Genomic DNA, 16759 nt, shown 5'->3' with positions numbered 1-16759 from the left:
CTGGGTAGCTACCAATATTAACACTTAATCAGCATTTCATGCTCCTTCAGGATATCCAGATGTCAGGGCCTTTTGTTTCAAAGCAGTAGCTGTACCATCACTCTCTGGGGAAGAACAGTAAATGGTAAACAGCGACTGCCAGCATTGCAAGTGTGGGGAGAAACCTGAAGTGTCTTTGTATAAAGGTGAATGGGAAGAGTATAATTGCCAAAGCTTCACTAGGATAGCAGGATCAGTTCTTTACTGCATGCTTGCAACATGATCATTTGGGACCTTCTTTTTGTATCTCATGCAGGAAAAGAACTGTTAACAATCCCACATTGGGATGTAGCTCTGTAGTAGCTCACAATGAAGCAGATTGCCTGTTTTGTCACTGCCAGCCCTGCTGACCCTGCAAGGGACCATAGTGCATCCCATGCCTGTTTTGCCTCCAAGCAAGTGTGGAAGAGTAACAAAATGGACAATTAAATGGATCACTTTGGAGGATAGGCTCATGCTTTCACATGTTAGCCCTGTACCTCATGCTCCCAAGGCTTGTTATTCATCATCAAACATGCTCTCATGTTAAATATGAGTAAAATTGCATCAGATCATGGAGAATTCTGCTGGAAGGAACTGGACAAAACCCTTCCAGCATTCACTTGCAGTTGTCCTGGATTTCTGCAGCCCTGTGTGGAAAGCTGCTGTAGGCAGAATGCTTGCAGTTGGTTTTATGGCCTTTATGAAAGGTGTGTGGAGAAGTATGCAGGGCTCCCCTAGGAGAAAATTGTTTGTCCAAGAGCAGGGCCATGGTGCTGGCAGAAGCAGAGCAGCCCCACCCCCAGCCCAAGAGTCTGTGAGCTGAGCTGTGCCAGGGAGAAAAGACAGCAAGGGACCCCAGCCCAGCTGCTTCACCTGCCTGACCATTCTGACATCTTTTTTGCTTCAGTTCCCTTATTGCAATCAGTGCATACAAGAGTTTACTTGATGTCTTTGATGCCAGGGAGCACCAAGAGCTTGAACCTTGCTGGAGTCCAGCCCTGCCTGCCTATCTTGGAATACAGGGAAAGCATGAAGAATCTGGGCAGCCTTTGAGCCAAAATGGAATTTTGCTGCTTCTAATTTCCTCCCAGCTTTTGCAGGGGGTTGACAGCTCCATCCCTGCAAGCCACTCCCTTTTGCAAGGCACACACAGATCTTGCTGGAAGCTCAGGGTTCTTGAAGGGCTGCTGCAGTTGGCAACAAGAGCCGTTGTTGAATTTTTCAGGCTGCTTAACCCCCCCCCCCCATTCCAAAAGCCACCAAATGGCTGAGGAAGGAAAGAAAAATATTTCCATGGAAGAAGGGAGGCCAAAAGCTTGGAAAAGGATGAAAGAAACACTCTGATGATGATGATAATGACAAGAAAAAAATTATTTTTGACAGCAAGTGAACACCCACCGCCCTCCAGCCCTCCCAGACTGGCAGGCCGAGTGGTGCCATTTCCATGGCATGAGGTGCTGGTAGCCTGGGCAGAGAAACCAGAAAGCCACGGTCAGTGGCAGCAGGCTCCTGTCCCCCGTGTCCCACCATGGCCTGTGCATGGGACAGGCTGCTGGCTGTGCTCAGAGCCCAAACCTCCCAACCATTCTCTCATTTTTAGAGGAGAGCAGCATGGCAGGCCACGCTCCACCGCTTCTGCTTAAACATGGCACAGCAACCTCCTCAGCAGCTGCAAGAGCGAGATTCTCGTGTGCCCGCTGCCCTCTGCCCCAAGCCCTTCTGCCACCTGTGCTGTGGAGCCGGGTACCCACCTCTGGAGACCTGCTGCCAGGAGAGGAGCTGATCCCACACTAGCTCCTCGTCCTTCCTGAAGGGGATGTCCCCACACACTGTGGCCCCCCGGGGTAGTGCCAGCACTGGATGGGCTCCACGGATGGCGCCAGCGCTTCCCCACCTGGTCCAGGCACCGGGTGCAATCTTCCTGGAAAAAACAAAGAACAATTGCATCAAAGTGAATTCTGAACAAGACCTGGAAACAAGGAAAAGCGCCAAAGGTTATGACAGTTTCACAGGCCTGGGGAAGGTCTGACCACTACATGTGAGAATGAAACCTCTCCACAGGTGGGGACAAACCCCACCTTTCCCACCTGTGAGTCCATCTCTTCCTCAAGCGCCTGCAAAGCAGAGCAGCTGGGGCATGGCTTCAGAACCCTTCCCTCTCTGCTGCTTCCCATCCACACAGATGGATGCTTTGGTCAGGCTGGCTGCCCCCACCCCAGTCTGTGGCAGGCATGCTGGCAGAAACTGTCAGCAAGGCCAGGAGCCAACTCCCCTTCCACAACACCCGTCCCCTGTCCCGACAAAAAGCAGCTGGGCAGGTGGCAGAAAGATTAATATTCCCCATTGCCACCAAGCAGGGAACCTGCGGTGCGTGGCCGGGCCAAGCCCTGCTGTGCCTGGAAGCACGAGCATCGTCCCCACCCCTGTGCCAGCTGGGAACTCATCGATTTTGTCAGGGTGCAGAGTGTGTCCTCTGGGAAGGGGCCTCAACCAAAGCCCATCGGCTTTGCCCCGCCAGCAGCCAGCTCCAGGATGGCGTTCTCCAGCTCCATGTCGTGCTCCAGAAGAACACGCCAGCTGTGCCTCAGCTTGCAGGGACATCGTGATGCCATTGAGCTGCAGGGGGATGTTTCCCTCTTCCAGTCTGGGGCAACTTCACCACACTGTGCCACGACTTCTCCAATAAGATAGGGAGCCCTGAGCTGCTCCCTCCACAACTCACCAGGGACCCATGGAAGTATCTCCTGGGCCGCGCTCTCTGCTCCGTGCTGCGGCCACACGGAAAAGCTCTGGGGATTTCTCTGAGCACCACGAGATGTGAGCAGTCGGAACTTCCTGGGCTCCTGCATCCTACTGTGCAGAGGGATGGATCTCTGCTGTCTCCTGGGCCAGGTGGGGCTTCTGCAGCCAAGAATGCTCTACAAGGTCTTCCAGGCTTGCCTGTCTGCAGACACCTGATGAGGTGCTGGCACTTTGCAGAGAGAAACCAGAAAATGCTGGATAACTCCTGGCCATGCTCTCCCAGATTCCACAGTGCCCATGCCACACTAGGAGTGCTCAGAGCTGCACCCAAAGCCTCCCATCCATCTTCCCTTTCGGAGGTGAGCAGCACAGACACACACGTGCCACCTCCTCCTGCTAAGCCCGGGAGATCAACCTCCTCATTAGCTGCAAGAACAGGATGCTGATGTGCCAACTGCCCACTCCCAAACCTGTTCTTGTTCCCGTGCCCTGAAGGCACATCTCCACCTTGAGACACGTGGGGCGGGAAGAAGAGCTGGCCCCGGACGATGTCCTCTCCGGTTCTGAAAGGAAGGTGCCCGCACACCAGATGATAGAGCAGAATGCCCAGGGACCAGATGGTGGCTGGCTGGCCCTGGTGACAGCCAAAGAAGATCCACTGTGAGGGGTAGTACTCTTGCATTCCTATGGGACACGGGCACAGCTCATCAGGCCTATGCTACTGCATCCCTCCCAGCCAGCTCCACAACAGCCAGCCCCTGCCCCTCCGAAAAGCAGCTTGGTTGCAGCTGGCTGAAGAAGGATTCCCCCTTCCTCCCTGTAAGAGTTGGTCCAAATTTTCTCTGATCTGCCTCGCCAGCATCATCAGAGACTGAGACCCCAGGACCCCACCACTCACTCTGGACATGAGTTCTGGCCTGGCTGAGGTGGATGCTTGCCAAGGGACTGTTTGTTGGTGTGCTTGGAGCTTGCCATGGTACGCTGCTCTCAAGAGCAGGGAAAGCACCCTGTTCCTGCACCTGTTTCATGGAGTGATGATCTCCTCATACAATAGTCCATAAATCTTCCCACCTTTTGGCCAGAGACCACTCGCTTTGAAAAAGTACTATGAAAAGTGACTTTTTTAAAGAGACTTTGAGATCTCTTTCTCCCTTATAGATTGAAGATGCATCTATCATCGGATGACCACAAGGATGCGTCCCATCTGTTGGTAGCTATATCCCATCCTTTCTCTCTCTCTCTCTCCCCTTTTACTTCGTTTCCTTTACTTCTTTCTCTCTCTCTCTCTCTCTCTCTTATCACAAAACTGAATTGCTAACATGCAATAAACTGCATTACTGCTTTCTGTTGAATAAAAACTGAGTATCTTGCTTTTTGTCTTTTACACCCTGGGGTCAAAAGAACCATCACGACTCCCGCTCAGGTTGAGCTGATAGTGACATTAAATTGGCGTCACGGACAGGATTTCTGACACACTGAAGGGCTGCTGGTTTTGTGTAGTCTGTAAGAGGAGAAGGATGTCTTGCCTCAGCCACACCTAATTGGCCACCTCGACAGGGTGAGTCAGACTAGAAAGCAAGGGGGGCATTTCAGATTTCCCGCAAACTGCACGCACTTGCGTGAAAAGCATCCCTACGCTCGTTTGAGGGCTCTGTCTTCAGAAATTCACAAAAGATCTCTTGGTACAAAAGGCAGAACTGTGCTGTTCTTGTTGTTTTTTGTTTGTGTATGTAACTCTAGTCTCTTCACCCACCCAGGGAAGAGAGGGGGCTGTACACAGCAAAATCTGTGTGTGTAACTAAGTGTTGACCTCCCTTAGTGGTTTTACATTCCCCCTCACAAAACAACTGAAATTCATAGTGCACACTCTGTTATTGTTGTTATTGTTGGGGTTTTGGTTGGTTGGTTGGTTGGTTGGTTTGTTTTTTGTTTTGTTTTGTTTCATTTTTTGACTGTCTGGGATCACGAAGAGACAAGCTGGTTTTGTGACTACAGTAGCACCTCCCAAGCAGGGTGGTCTCTTCACCCACCCAGGGAAGAGAAGGGGCTGAGCACAGTGAAAGTTGTGCGTGTAACTAAGTGTTGAACTCCCTGAAGTGTTTTTTTCCCCCTAGAAAAAATTACTGAAAATCATAATACTAAAGATAAAGCTGTGTTTTTCACTTTATTAGTGAAATATAACACCAGACCCTCCCAAGGGGGAGAAGATTGGGCACACAGCAACTGGTTTAATTTAGAAAATATGATTGATAGGATACATTCTTTACAACATGAAACAAAATTCAAACTGGGCAGAAATAAGACCATTCTCAGAATCGTTGGAGTAGTTGAGAAAAAGTCTCCGAATGTATTCAGGAACCGACCCTGATTCCCCAGTCGGGGAAGTCCTTTTAAAAACACAGTTTGTTGGGAGACCATGGGAAGGCATAACAGAGGAAGTTCGAGAAAATAGAAGGATGGCAGGAAAAAGGGTTATAGCACCTACTTAGAGAAGTGCAGCAGGTTTATACGAGAAGGGAAGAAGAGCAGCAGAAAGCACAAGTAAAGGTGTTGGTAGCAGCTGTGAGGGAAGCACAAAAGCAGGAGAGGGTCCAAGATAATGTGAAACCAACACAGAACGGTCAACCTCAGAAGAAACGAAGCCTCTCCCAGAAGAACACAGACAATCAAAGGGATGCACCAGAGTACTTCTATTGTAAGAAAAAAGGCCATTTCAAGAGAGAGTGTAAGAAGAGGATGAGAGACAAGAAGATTTTCCAGGAAGATAAGACGAGTAAGGGGCTTTCTCATTTAGGGTACAGACCATCCAGAGAGCCCCTGGTAAAGCTGAGAACGGGAACCCAAAAACTTGAATTCATATTCACAGTGGATTCAGGAGCTGAGCAAAGTACTGTTCAGCAGTTGCCCCCAGGATGTACTAGAAGCAACGATACTATGGTGGTTATTGGGGCAAAAGGGGAACCAGTTAAGGTTCCAGTAATTAAAGATGTAGAAATAGAATCAGAGACCAGGTTTTATTTAGGGAATATGCTATTAGTCGAGGAAGCTTATTATAACTTGCTAGGGAGAGATTTAATGGTAGCTTTGGAATTAAGTCTGATTGTACAGGGATCCCAGCTCATGGTAAGTCCATATAAATTAACAATAGAGGATGAGAAAAGAATAGATCCTAAAGTCTGGCACACCCAAATGGAAGCTGGAAAACTAGAAATGGAGCAGATTCACATTGAAATTGATAGGCCAGAGGATCCCATTAGAATTAAACAATACCCCATTCCTATGGAAAGAAGGAAAGGATTGAAACCTGTAATAGAAGACCTATTGAAAAAGGGGGCTTTGAAACCCTGCATGTCTAGACATAACACTCCTGTCTTGGCAGTACGGAAGACTGATGGTAGCTACAGGTTAGTACAAGACTGAGAGCTGTGGAGAACTAGAACATTATTTCCTACTGCCTCAAATTCATACACTATATTAAATAATGTTTCTCCTGAAGATACCTGGCATAGTGTAGGTTTAAAAGATGCATTTTGGGCCTGCACCCTAGCTGAAGACAGTCGGGACTACTTTGCTTTTCAATGGGAAGATCCAGATACAAACAGAAAGCAACAACACAAGGAGACTCCTTTGCCACAGGGGTTTCTAGACTCACCAAACCTGTTCAGCCAACAGTTGCTGAGTCAGTTTGTGCAAGTAGAAGGGACCAAATTTTTACAAAATGTGGATGATCTACTGGTAGCAGGTCCAAAAGAGGAAGATATAAGAACAAGTTCCATAGCATTACTAAATTTCCTAGGGGACAAAGGATTAAAGGTTTCCAAGTCAAAACTCCAGTTTACTGAACCTGAGGTTAAATATCTGGGACATTGGCTAACAAAAGGGAAAAAGAAGTTAGACCCTGAAAGAGTAGCAGAGATTGTTGCCCTACCCTCCCCACAAACAAAAAGGAAAATAAGGCAGCTACTGAGACTTTTGGGATATTGCAGACAGTGTATTGAAGGATATAGTGAAAAGGTAAAATTCCTATATGAAAAGCTCACTACTGATAAATTAAAATGGACCAAACAAGATGAGGAAGGATTCAAGGAGATAAAAGAAACACTCATGACAGCTCCAGTATTGAGTCTTCCTGATATATGTCCCAGTCTGAGGTTTCTCCTTTGCCCCGAGATCACCCCAGAGAGACACGAAGGTGGTTCAAACCCTGGTTTTCTCTGAAGCAGCTGAAGAGAGATTGGTTTTCTCTTGTTCCAAGGATTGTTTATTGTTTCATATCTCAGAGACTTTTTGCCTGGCCAGCAGGGTTTGCTCAGCCTGGCATCCATGGTGGAATCTGCCTGGTGAAGGCAGGGCTGATATTATATAGTTTGTACTACGTGTTATATGTTTGCAAAATTTTACCAATACAATACAATTTTATTAAATGGTCCAGCCCTGACCCCATCCAATCCAAGAGTGCCAACGTGTCACCCAACATGGGTGACATGGAGAAGAAGGAGGAAAAGGTGTCCACCCCCCAAATTCTCCATCTTGGCCACGTGTCCCTTATCATAAACATTCAAAAAAAACCTATTTATCTACGTTCTAACATTCTAATTTACACTTTACTAATTTTGGCAGCTTGTTTCCATTCTCCTTGTGCTGACAACTTCCCCCAGGGGTTAGAATTCAGCACCTGTGACACCAGGGTCTCACTCAGAGGTCTTTGAGACCCTTGACAGGGGGGTTTTGAGACCTCCAAGGAGGCCAGGGGTACGCCCTGGGTTCCCACATCTCCCCCCACTGCTTGCACCAAGAACACCCTTTTCACAGCTTTGTTCAAGGTGTGCTGAGTGCATGGAAGGATGCATGGCAAAGCAACGAGAATAGCAACAAGCCCCACTAATATATAAAAACCTACTTTCAAAATTTCTTTTTACAAAGGTTAAAGATCAAAAAGGTCAAACAGACCATCCAGGCACGATAACTGTGCTAGACCTCAGAAGGATGGTTTGTTTGAGACTACAATATAATTGCTATATACATTCTAATTCGGAGTAACATCCATTGCTTGGTTCTCTGTCACCCCTAAAACATCAAATATAATTCAAAAATCCATTGTCGAACCAAAAATTTCTAATTCTTTTGGTTTGAAAAAGGCCACAGGGAGAAATTGAACCCATACATGCCATCCGTCCACTGGAGTTGTCACAACTCACATCACCCATGAAGGGATACCCTCTGGAATGGGCCATTCTTTCACTGGCAATCCCACCAGACATGTTGAAAATGGCTTCTTTGCCTGGAATGCCTCAAACAAACTCTTTCCAACCCCACTGTCCATGCTAAATTTTCCCAAACATTCTCCCTTGGCTGCATCACTGGTCAATCCACTATGTTACCTAACATAGTTGACAAAAGATAAGATACAGCAGCATATAAACAATCATGTTTCACTGTCAGTCCTTAAGTCTTTTGTATCTTGTTTGAAGAGAAGTTCACATCCTTTTTCCTTGATGTCTGCCAACACTCCCCTTGGAATCCTGAGGGCTTGTTGTGCTGGATCATTGTGAGGAGGGTCTCCTGCTAATTCTGCCATGGTGAGGTTAGCATGAGCATCACCTTGGTATTTCTTTTGCAGCTCCTCCAAAGTTCTTCTCCATCTGCTCTCCCACATAAGTCCTTGTGTGTCAGTAAGTATCAATGACACAAGAGATTTCATGTCATATGGAGTCAAGTCATATTCATTGAAAATACCTTTTAAAAACGGTTTAAAATATGAAGATCCCAATCCATAATCTCTAATTGCCTTAATAAAATTTTTAACTAAATCATGATTTAATTTTTGCCATCTTGGGTTTTGTCCTTGTGGGTCATAATTCACTGGCATGGCTATTTCACCAGTCCCAATTGCAGGACATTCTCTGCTTCTTGTCAAGTCCATTCTAATATTTACCCAATCAACTAAAGTATCTTGAGCTGCTGTTGCAGGTCTGTGTGTCTCTATAGGAATTTGTCTGCTCAAAGGTGTTACTTGTTGAGATTGAGGCCAAGCTGCTGCCTCATTCATTTTTTGATTCATTGGTATTGTAGAAATCTGTGGTCCTTGCTGCATTGTTCATTGAAAAGTCCTTGCCCATTATTGTCATCAACCTTGTTCTTCCTTTATTATCACTTGTGCTGTCATTTCTAAATCTGTAAGAATTGTCCTTGAAGATCTGTAAGATAGGAAAATCCATTATATAATTAAAGTAGAGTCTTTTTTGGGTTTGTCCCACTGAAAAATCAAACCATATAGCTGTGTTTCTTCTCCCAATACTGCTAAATGGAATGGTAAAGAATCCACATATCGGTGTGCTTGTCTGTCTTGTATAATTTCTGCAACTTTTTGCAAGTTTGCTTGTGCTTCTGGCATAAGTGTCCTGGGGGATTTGATGTTGTTGTCTCCTTTCAGAAGATCGAACAACGATGAAAGGTCTTCATTCGTGATTCTCAAAATTGATCTCCTCCAGTTGATCTCTCCAAGGAGTTGCTGCAGGTCTTGGAGATTGTTGACTTTTGAGCTGATCTCTAATTTTTGAGGTTTGATTGTCTGTTCGGTGATTTTCCATCCAAGGTATTTCCAGGGTGCGATTTCTTGCGTCTTTGAAGTGCTGACTTCGAGTCCTGCTTTTTTTATTTCTTCAATCACACAAGCATGGACTTCTTACAGTTCTCGGTTTGTTGACGGAGCAATGAGCAAATCATCCATTTGGTGTACGATTCTTGTTTTGGGATATTTGTGTCTTGCTGGAGCCAAAGTTTGTGCCACATACCATTGACAAATCATTGGCGAGTTCTTGAGGCCTTGGGGTAAAACAACCCAATGATACCTCTTCATCGGCTCCTCTCTGTTCAAACATGGAACAGAAAATGCCATCCGGTGAGCATTGTCTTCATGAAGTGGAATACTGAAAAAGCAGTCTTTGAGGTCAATAATAACAAGAGGCCAGTCTCTGGGAATCATCATGAGTGATGGAAGTCTTTGCTGTAGAGGTCCCATCTCCACCACTATTTCATTCAATTTTCTGAGGTTGTGAAGCAATCTCCACGATCCAGAAGACTTTTTTTGAATGACAAACACTGTAAAATTCCAAGGGCTGTTTGTCGGTTTTATGTGTCCTTTTTCTAGTTGTTCTTTCACCAAAAAAAAATCCTTTGTCAGGTACATGTTCCACTGTGAAAGGAGATCTCTTCCCCATACAGTGAATGGCTTTTGCATGATAAATGAATGAATAATAGCTGTCTTCTGTCCGGGTCCTTTGAATGTTATTGAATTTTCACTTTGGAGGCATACAGAACTTCCTCCAATGCCTGTGATTTGGTCCAAAGGTACAGTCAAGTTCCATTCTCGAGGTCAGAAAATATATGAAATCAGTGTCACATCAGCTTCAGTGTCCACCATCCCTGTGATGGTTGTTTTCCTGTTATGGTCTATCAAGTCCCAAGTAATAGTTGGCTGTTCACGGGTTATGTACTTCAACCATAATGCGTGTACTTCGACATGGTCATTGTAGTGTGGATGCCCTTCGCCCATCACCAGCATTGCTTGATGCTCCAATGGATGCGATGGCAGAGCTACTGCTTTTGCCAGTTGAGTATTTTGTGGAATTGTCAATGGGGGTTGAAGAGCTCTTGCTGAAATTGTCAGCTCTTCGAAGCAGTCTGCTGAAACAACAGTAGGATACATTGTCAGTCCAAAAATGCTGCACTGCTCTCTCCTTACTATCAAAAAATCTTGTCTCTTTCAGCATGGTACTTTGAATCCTGTAGGTATAGATGCAGATTCTTCATTCATAAAACAAACCCCTTTTGAAGCTGACAGGATGTACTGCGTTCCTGGGCAGCAAATCCCTGTCACAGGGGATGTCCCCTAACACCCTGCTGAGGGAGTCAGATTGATGCTCCCCAACAACTGTATTGTCTGTGCTGGTGTTGTTGCTGTTCCTTGTTGCACTGCCATCATTTCTGTCATAGCACAAGGTGGTCCTGCACTTTGTGTTTTTTGGCAGTGGCAATGGTTTTCCATCCACATCCATCAGAGAATAATGTTCACTTGCCAGATGTCTTCCTCTGTGACATCTAGAGTAAAGTTCTGGTAGCTTGGAAGTCTTTATGGATTGAGGACAATTTTTCCTAAAATGTCCAAAACCCCCACAGTTATAGCATTGTATTTCAGATAGATTCTTTTTCTTCTTGAAATTTGCAAAAATCTTTTCGTGTTGCTCTTGAAGAACTTGTGTCATTTGCTCCTTGACAATTGAAGCTGTATGTTGTGGTGTTCCAATCTTGCTGTAGGCTTCGACCATCTCCATCAAGGATGGCTCACCTGGCAAAGCACTGATGACTCTTTTGCATTCTGGATTTGCATTGGCAAATGCAAGGGTCTTCAGCAGATATGGTCTGGCTGTTTCTTCTGTAATTTGTCTACCGATAACTTGTGTAAGTTTGTCAACAAATGAGGAAAAAGATTCAACTGGTCCTTGTTTGATTTCTGTGTAAATAATATCATGTGTCCCTGCTGGGGAAACTTGAAGAATTGCCTTGCGAGCTGTTTCCTTGATGTCTTCCAGGATTGGCTTCTGCTTGCATTTTGTCTGGACATTGTTTCATGTATCTCATTGACTTCCATTTTTGTCCTCTCTCTGTGGAGACACAAACAGAACCCTTCCCCCAAATCCTTACTTTGAAAGCTTTTCAACTTTCTCTGTCTCTAAATTTTTTATCAAATTTGAGGAATTTTCACTTCTACTATTATTGCAACTATTATCTAACAAAAAAACAAAAACCCAAAGTTTTCAATCTTCTGCAAGTAAACACAATACAATAATTAACAATACTTTAAACAACAGATATGCATTTACAAGATTAGATAATCATCAATTTTAAAAAACTGTGTCATCACCTCAGGGTCTGCAGACAGCTGACAAACCTTGATTCAATGAGGAATTAGATGGTCATCTCTGGAAAATGAACACCAAATTCACTTCAAAGTCAGGTTCAGCTGTTATATTGATAAGTCAAATTGCCAATCCAAATGACTGGAATATTATTTTGATGCAGAAAACACCTGGGTTTACACAATTTCTCTTTCAGTTAGAATCAAGGCTTGGCCAGAGCCTAAACTCTAATTGGAAGAGAACTCCTGACATCATCTTATTAAAGAAAAAACTGACAACTCTTTTAACAACAAAGCTATCATTAAAGATTTCAAAAAGAAATCAAATTCCTCTAGCAACTCATTTTCTCTAAAATTCATTTTTAGGGTAAGATACTGTGAACATGGCAAGACACTGCAGTGCTTCTGTGATAGCAACTCAGGAAAACCATAACACTATGAATTTTTTCTGAGAATGAAGCTCAAATAATTTTCTGGAATTCTGCAAAATATTCAAAACCATGAGATAGCACAGTGCCAGGTCACAAAAGACCTGCCAAAATAAAAGAGAGAATTAATAAAAAGAAAACAAAGAAACATTAAGTTCACAACTTAGCTGATTATCTTCATATATTTGATTCAAGGACATGTCTGGAGGCTTTCCAAAACTTACTTAAAATGTTGAAAGATTTCAGATTAAACAATGAAACAGAAAACAAAATTGTTCTGTGATATAGAATTGATACAATCTTATTACAGTGTTTTTAACATTAAATACAGAAACTAAATTTAAATTTTAAAATCCATCTCAAAATCTATTGATTTATATTGACAATATTGCAAATACTTATAAACTGGCTTTTCAAAAACAATTAACTATAGGAAAATTAAAACTCAATGTTGACATTAAAATAAATGTCCACTCATATCTGAGCAATAACAGATCACTAAATATCGATGATACGTATTCAAATAAAATACAAAACACCTTTTTATACCTTCAATTATTAAAATTATTAAAATCATTAAAATACCTAATACTATTAAAATACCTTCACCATTCTTAAAGTTTCAGCTATTTTTTTTTCTTTTACAGCAATGCAAAACAGACACTGGCAGGAAAAGCACTCCCAATTCCTTCCTGGGGCTCTCTGCATCACTTCCACTGCTCTCGCTGTCATTCCCAGTGCTCCCAGTATCACTCCCAGCACCGCGTGGGTCGCAGCCGCTTTGTAACTGCCCAGGGCAAAGCGCGGCTCCTTTTGGATGTCAGTACCGGCCTGGGCCAGGCTGAGAGCAGAGGAGGAGTGGGAGGAAGAGGAGGAGCGATTTTGCAACTGCGCTCTTTCCTCACCCGCAGCTCCCCCAGGTGTGGTGCCATCGCTCCCCCAAAAACCCGCAGGTGAGCGGGGAGGGGGAACTCGCCCCAAATCCATCATGGGAGGCACTGGGAGGGTTTTATTTTGAGGTTCAGGGGATGTTTGGATCTTGCAGGAGCCCAAAGCCGAGCCCCGGAGCGGGGAGAGCGCAGAGGGACGATCCCGGAGCCGGGGGACCCCCGGCAGCCTGGAGGGGTGCGGGAGGTTGGTGCTGAGCGGGCTCCGGGCCCCTGAGGCTGAAAGGGGCGCTGACTGCTCCAGCTGCCCTTGGGCAGCGCCACCATCAAACCCAACGCACTCAGCCCTTCTTTTCCCCCCCAAACCAGGATTTCCCAAACCATTGGCACCAAGGAGGAGGAGAAGGAGGAGGAGGCCGTGAGCACAAGGTTGATGGCCCAGGAGCCGCAGGCAGGTGAGGAGGAAGTCAGTGCCTTTTTCCCCCTGTGTCCTGCTCCATCTCCAAGCCCAGCACGGCCCCGGCTGCAGCACAGCCCTGGGGGGATCTCCTTGCCCTTGCCTCTGGCATGGAGGCAAATCCCATCCTGTCCTTGTCCTTCCTCCCCCAGACAAGGAGCTGAGCACGGACAGCAGGGAGGACAAATCCCCGCGGCACAGCCTCGGGCAAGAGGCCGTTTGCAGCGACTCCATGGCGCAGGAATCCAATGGGAAGGAAAAGCCCCGCAGATCCCGCAGCAGGAGGGGCTGCAAACGCACAGCCCGGGGATCCCAGCAGGAAAGAGCCAGCCCGGGCCGGGGAGGCGGCCGGAGCTTGGAGCTGGGGCTGCGTGAGCAGCTTCACCATGGGGAGAAGCCCCACAAGTGCTCGGAATGTGGGGAGGGCTTCCGTGTGAAAAGCAACCTCATCAGACACCAGAGAATCCACATGGGGAACAGCCCTACGAATGTGGAGAGTGTGGGCAGAGATTCACAGACAGCTCAAACCTGACTGTGCACCAGAGGAGACACACTGGGGAGAGGCCCTACGAGTGTGATAAATGCAGGAAGATGTTTCAGAGCCACCCCCCTCTCCTCATGCACTATCACACTCACATGGATGAGAGGCCTTATGAGTGTCATAACTGCGGGAAGGGCTTCAAGCTCAACTCTGCCCTCGTCAGGCACAGACTTATCCACACCAGGGAGAGACCCTACGAGTGTCCTGAGTGTGGGAAGAGCTTCTCAAGGGGCTCTACCTTGACCCAACACCAACGGAGTGTCCACTGAGGGAAGCCCTGTGAGTGCCCTGAGTGCAGGAAGAGTTTCATGCTGTGCTCAGCTCCATCCCCCATGGCAGGACTGGATGATCCCCAGTGACCCCCAGTGGGCAGAGCCCCCCTGAGCCCTGGTGCTGCTGATCCATGTTGGGAAGACACCTGGCTGGGGGCTCCACATCCTCCTGGCTCATGGTGGCCTGGATTTTCTTTTCATTTCTCTTTGTCTTTCTCAAGCATCCAAAGCCAGAGTAAAAATGAGCATGTTGAACAAAGGTATGGTTGGGGACTTGGAGGGATCTTCCAGAAGATGTGAAGGATGCTGGGTTTGAGGAACAGGAAGCTGGTCCCTATTTCAGAATGGGGCAGAGCAGATGTTTATGGGACAGGAGCCCTTTGGTGCTCTCAGGGACCTGCAGCTTGCAAGGTGCTCTGCTCTCCCTCAGCTCCTCTCTGAGAGATGCCAATCCCAGCTCAGCACCTCAGGGCACTGGGGCCCTGCAAGTGGCACTGCCTGTTCATGGGCAGACAACTGATGTCTGCCTGCAAAGGGGCACAGGTTTAGTACTTGCACACTTCATAATATGCAAGCACATCTTTATTACCTGGGTCATTGGAGTATGTCCTGGTTCAGGGCAAATTTGGGAGGAAACTCCAAAAGGGATCCCCCTAGAAAGGAGATTCAAGCCCCTCCTCCTACTGCTTCAGGAAAAGATTTCCTTGGAGAAAAGTGGAAAGACCCCTATTTGTTTAACAAGTGAAGTATTGACAAGCATAAAAAGGGAAAAATATTGAACAATAAAATCTCTCGCTGTTCTGAAGAGATGGCAAATTCAGAAAGTCCTTTTTGTGGGTGTTGCTCAGCTCAGTCTCTTTTCAGTCCCTCTGGTGCTGGAATGCAGCATCCCAGGCCCCAGTGGGTCACAGGTGTGAGCTCCTGGTGTTCTTCTGGGTTTTCAGTGCAGAGCAGGTTTGAATAGTTCCAAGAAAAAGAAAAATCACAGTCTAGGGAACTTCACTGCCTCAGCTAGCTAAAAAATTACTGACTAAAAAACAGAGGAGAGCTCTCACTGCCTGTCCATGCTGCAGACAACACAGTTAGGAGAAGAAAAGCTGAAGCTCTTATCTATAGATTTTGAAAGCAACTGCCTCAGACATTCCACTGCTTCTTCTTCTCCACCCACTTCACTCTCAAATCTTAAAGGTTAAAACTTCTTTCTGGACTAAACAGATGGATGAGGATAAAATTCAGCATCATAAAGTCACCCCAGGACAAGATGTAAGCTGAGTTAAATGGTGTTGTGTTGTTCTTTTCCTAAATTAAGTTTAATATAAGTTATAAGCTGAGTTAAATACTGTTAGGAGTTATTCCTCTGTTAAATTGTTATAGGTTATAAATTAGGTTAAATACTGGTAAGTGTTGTTCCTTTGCTAAATTGTTAAGATTAAGGTATAAGTTAAGATTAAGGTATAAGTTAAGTCCTGTTAAGTTTGAGCTCTCTTGGGCTTTTATGCCACATTCCTTTTATCCTTGCCCTCACTGTCCTTTTGTCACACCCACCTGAGCACACACACACGGACAGTTCTCGGTCCATTTCTGGTTTGATTGACTGGATTTTGTTTGTTTTTGTTGTTGCTTTGTTTCCTTGGTGTGCCTGAAGTGTCCAGTCAGGAGTAGGGTGACTCTTGCCAAGGAGTCGTGCTGTAGCTTAACATTAAATCTGGTTTTTGCTGATCCTGTGCTGGGGATTTTTTAAATGCTCTCAGCCCCTGGCTCATAACAGGGTGAAGGAGCCCTGGCCCAGGCTCTGGCCCTGGGACACGGGGATGCTGCCGGGGGTCCCTGTCCCCCTGTGCCACCCCCAGGGCCCGGCCCCTGTCCCCGTGTCAGGCTCTGGGGTCGATCTCATGGAACATCCTCTGGGGGAGGCTGTGGCATGGGGGGCGGGGGGACCTGGGGGAGACAGGGGACCCCACTGTGCACGAGCAGCGTTGGACTGTGAGGGGGGAACGGGGCAGAGTGACCTCCCCAGTGACCTCACACAGCCCTGTGATGTCACAGAGCTCTGTGATGTCACACAGCACCCTATGATGTCTCACCACCCCCTGTGATGTCACACAGCACCATATGATGTCCCACAGTCATTGTGATGCCACACAGCACCCTATGATGTCACACAACACCCTATGATGTCACACAGCTCTGTGATGTCACACAGCACCCTATGATGTCACACAACCCCCTATAATGTCACACAGCCCATGTGATGTCACACAGTCCTGTGATGTCACACAACCCATGTGCTGTCACACAGCCCTGTGATGTCACACAGCACCCTGTGATGTCATACACTCCCTGTGATGTCATATAACCCCTGTGATGCCATACAGCCTCTGTGATCTGTGAAGTCACAGTCATTGCTGTGATGTCACACAATCTGCCCTGGGATGTCACACGGCCATTCTGTGATGTCACAGCCTGCTCCAGGATGTCACAGCCCCTCTCTGAT

The 16759-nt window shown here is 46.4% G+C and overlaps 1 protein-coding gene across 1 annotated transcript in view; it reads left to right on the top strand.

Moving 5' to 3' along the window:
* The window catches only part of LOC306816514 (TOG array regulator of axonemal microtubules protein 2-like), a gene marked incomplete at its 5' end in the record, with an annotated part of 28046 nt that extends 11853 nt beyond the window's left edge, over nucleotides 1-16193 (top strand). Inside the window, one exon of the mRNA XM_079332955.1 lies at nucleotides 16179-16193. The remainder of the gene's footprint in view (nucleotides 1-16178) is intronic.
* Nucleotides 16194-16759: the final 566 nt, after the last annotated feature.

Source organism: Erithacus rubecula (assembly GCF_903797595.1).
Source record: "Erithacus rubecula genome assembly, contig: scaffold_641_arrow_ctg1, whole genome shotgun sequence".
Taxonomy (NCBI): Eukaryota; Metazoa; Chordata; class Aves; order Passeriformes; family Muscicapidae; genus Erithacus; species Erithacus rubecula.
The sequence above is the reverse complement of the archived record's forward strand: the minus strand, read 5'-3'. Positions and strand labels throughout refer to the sequence as shown.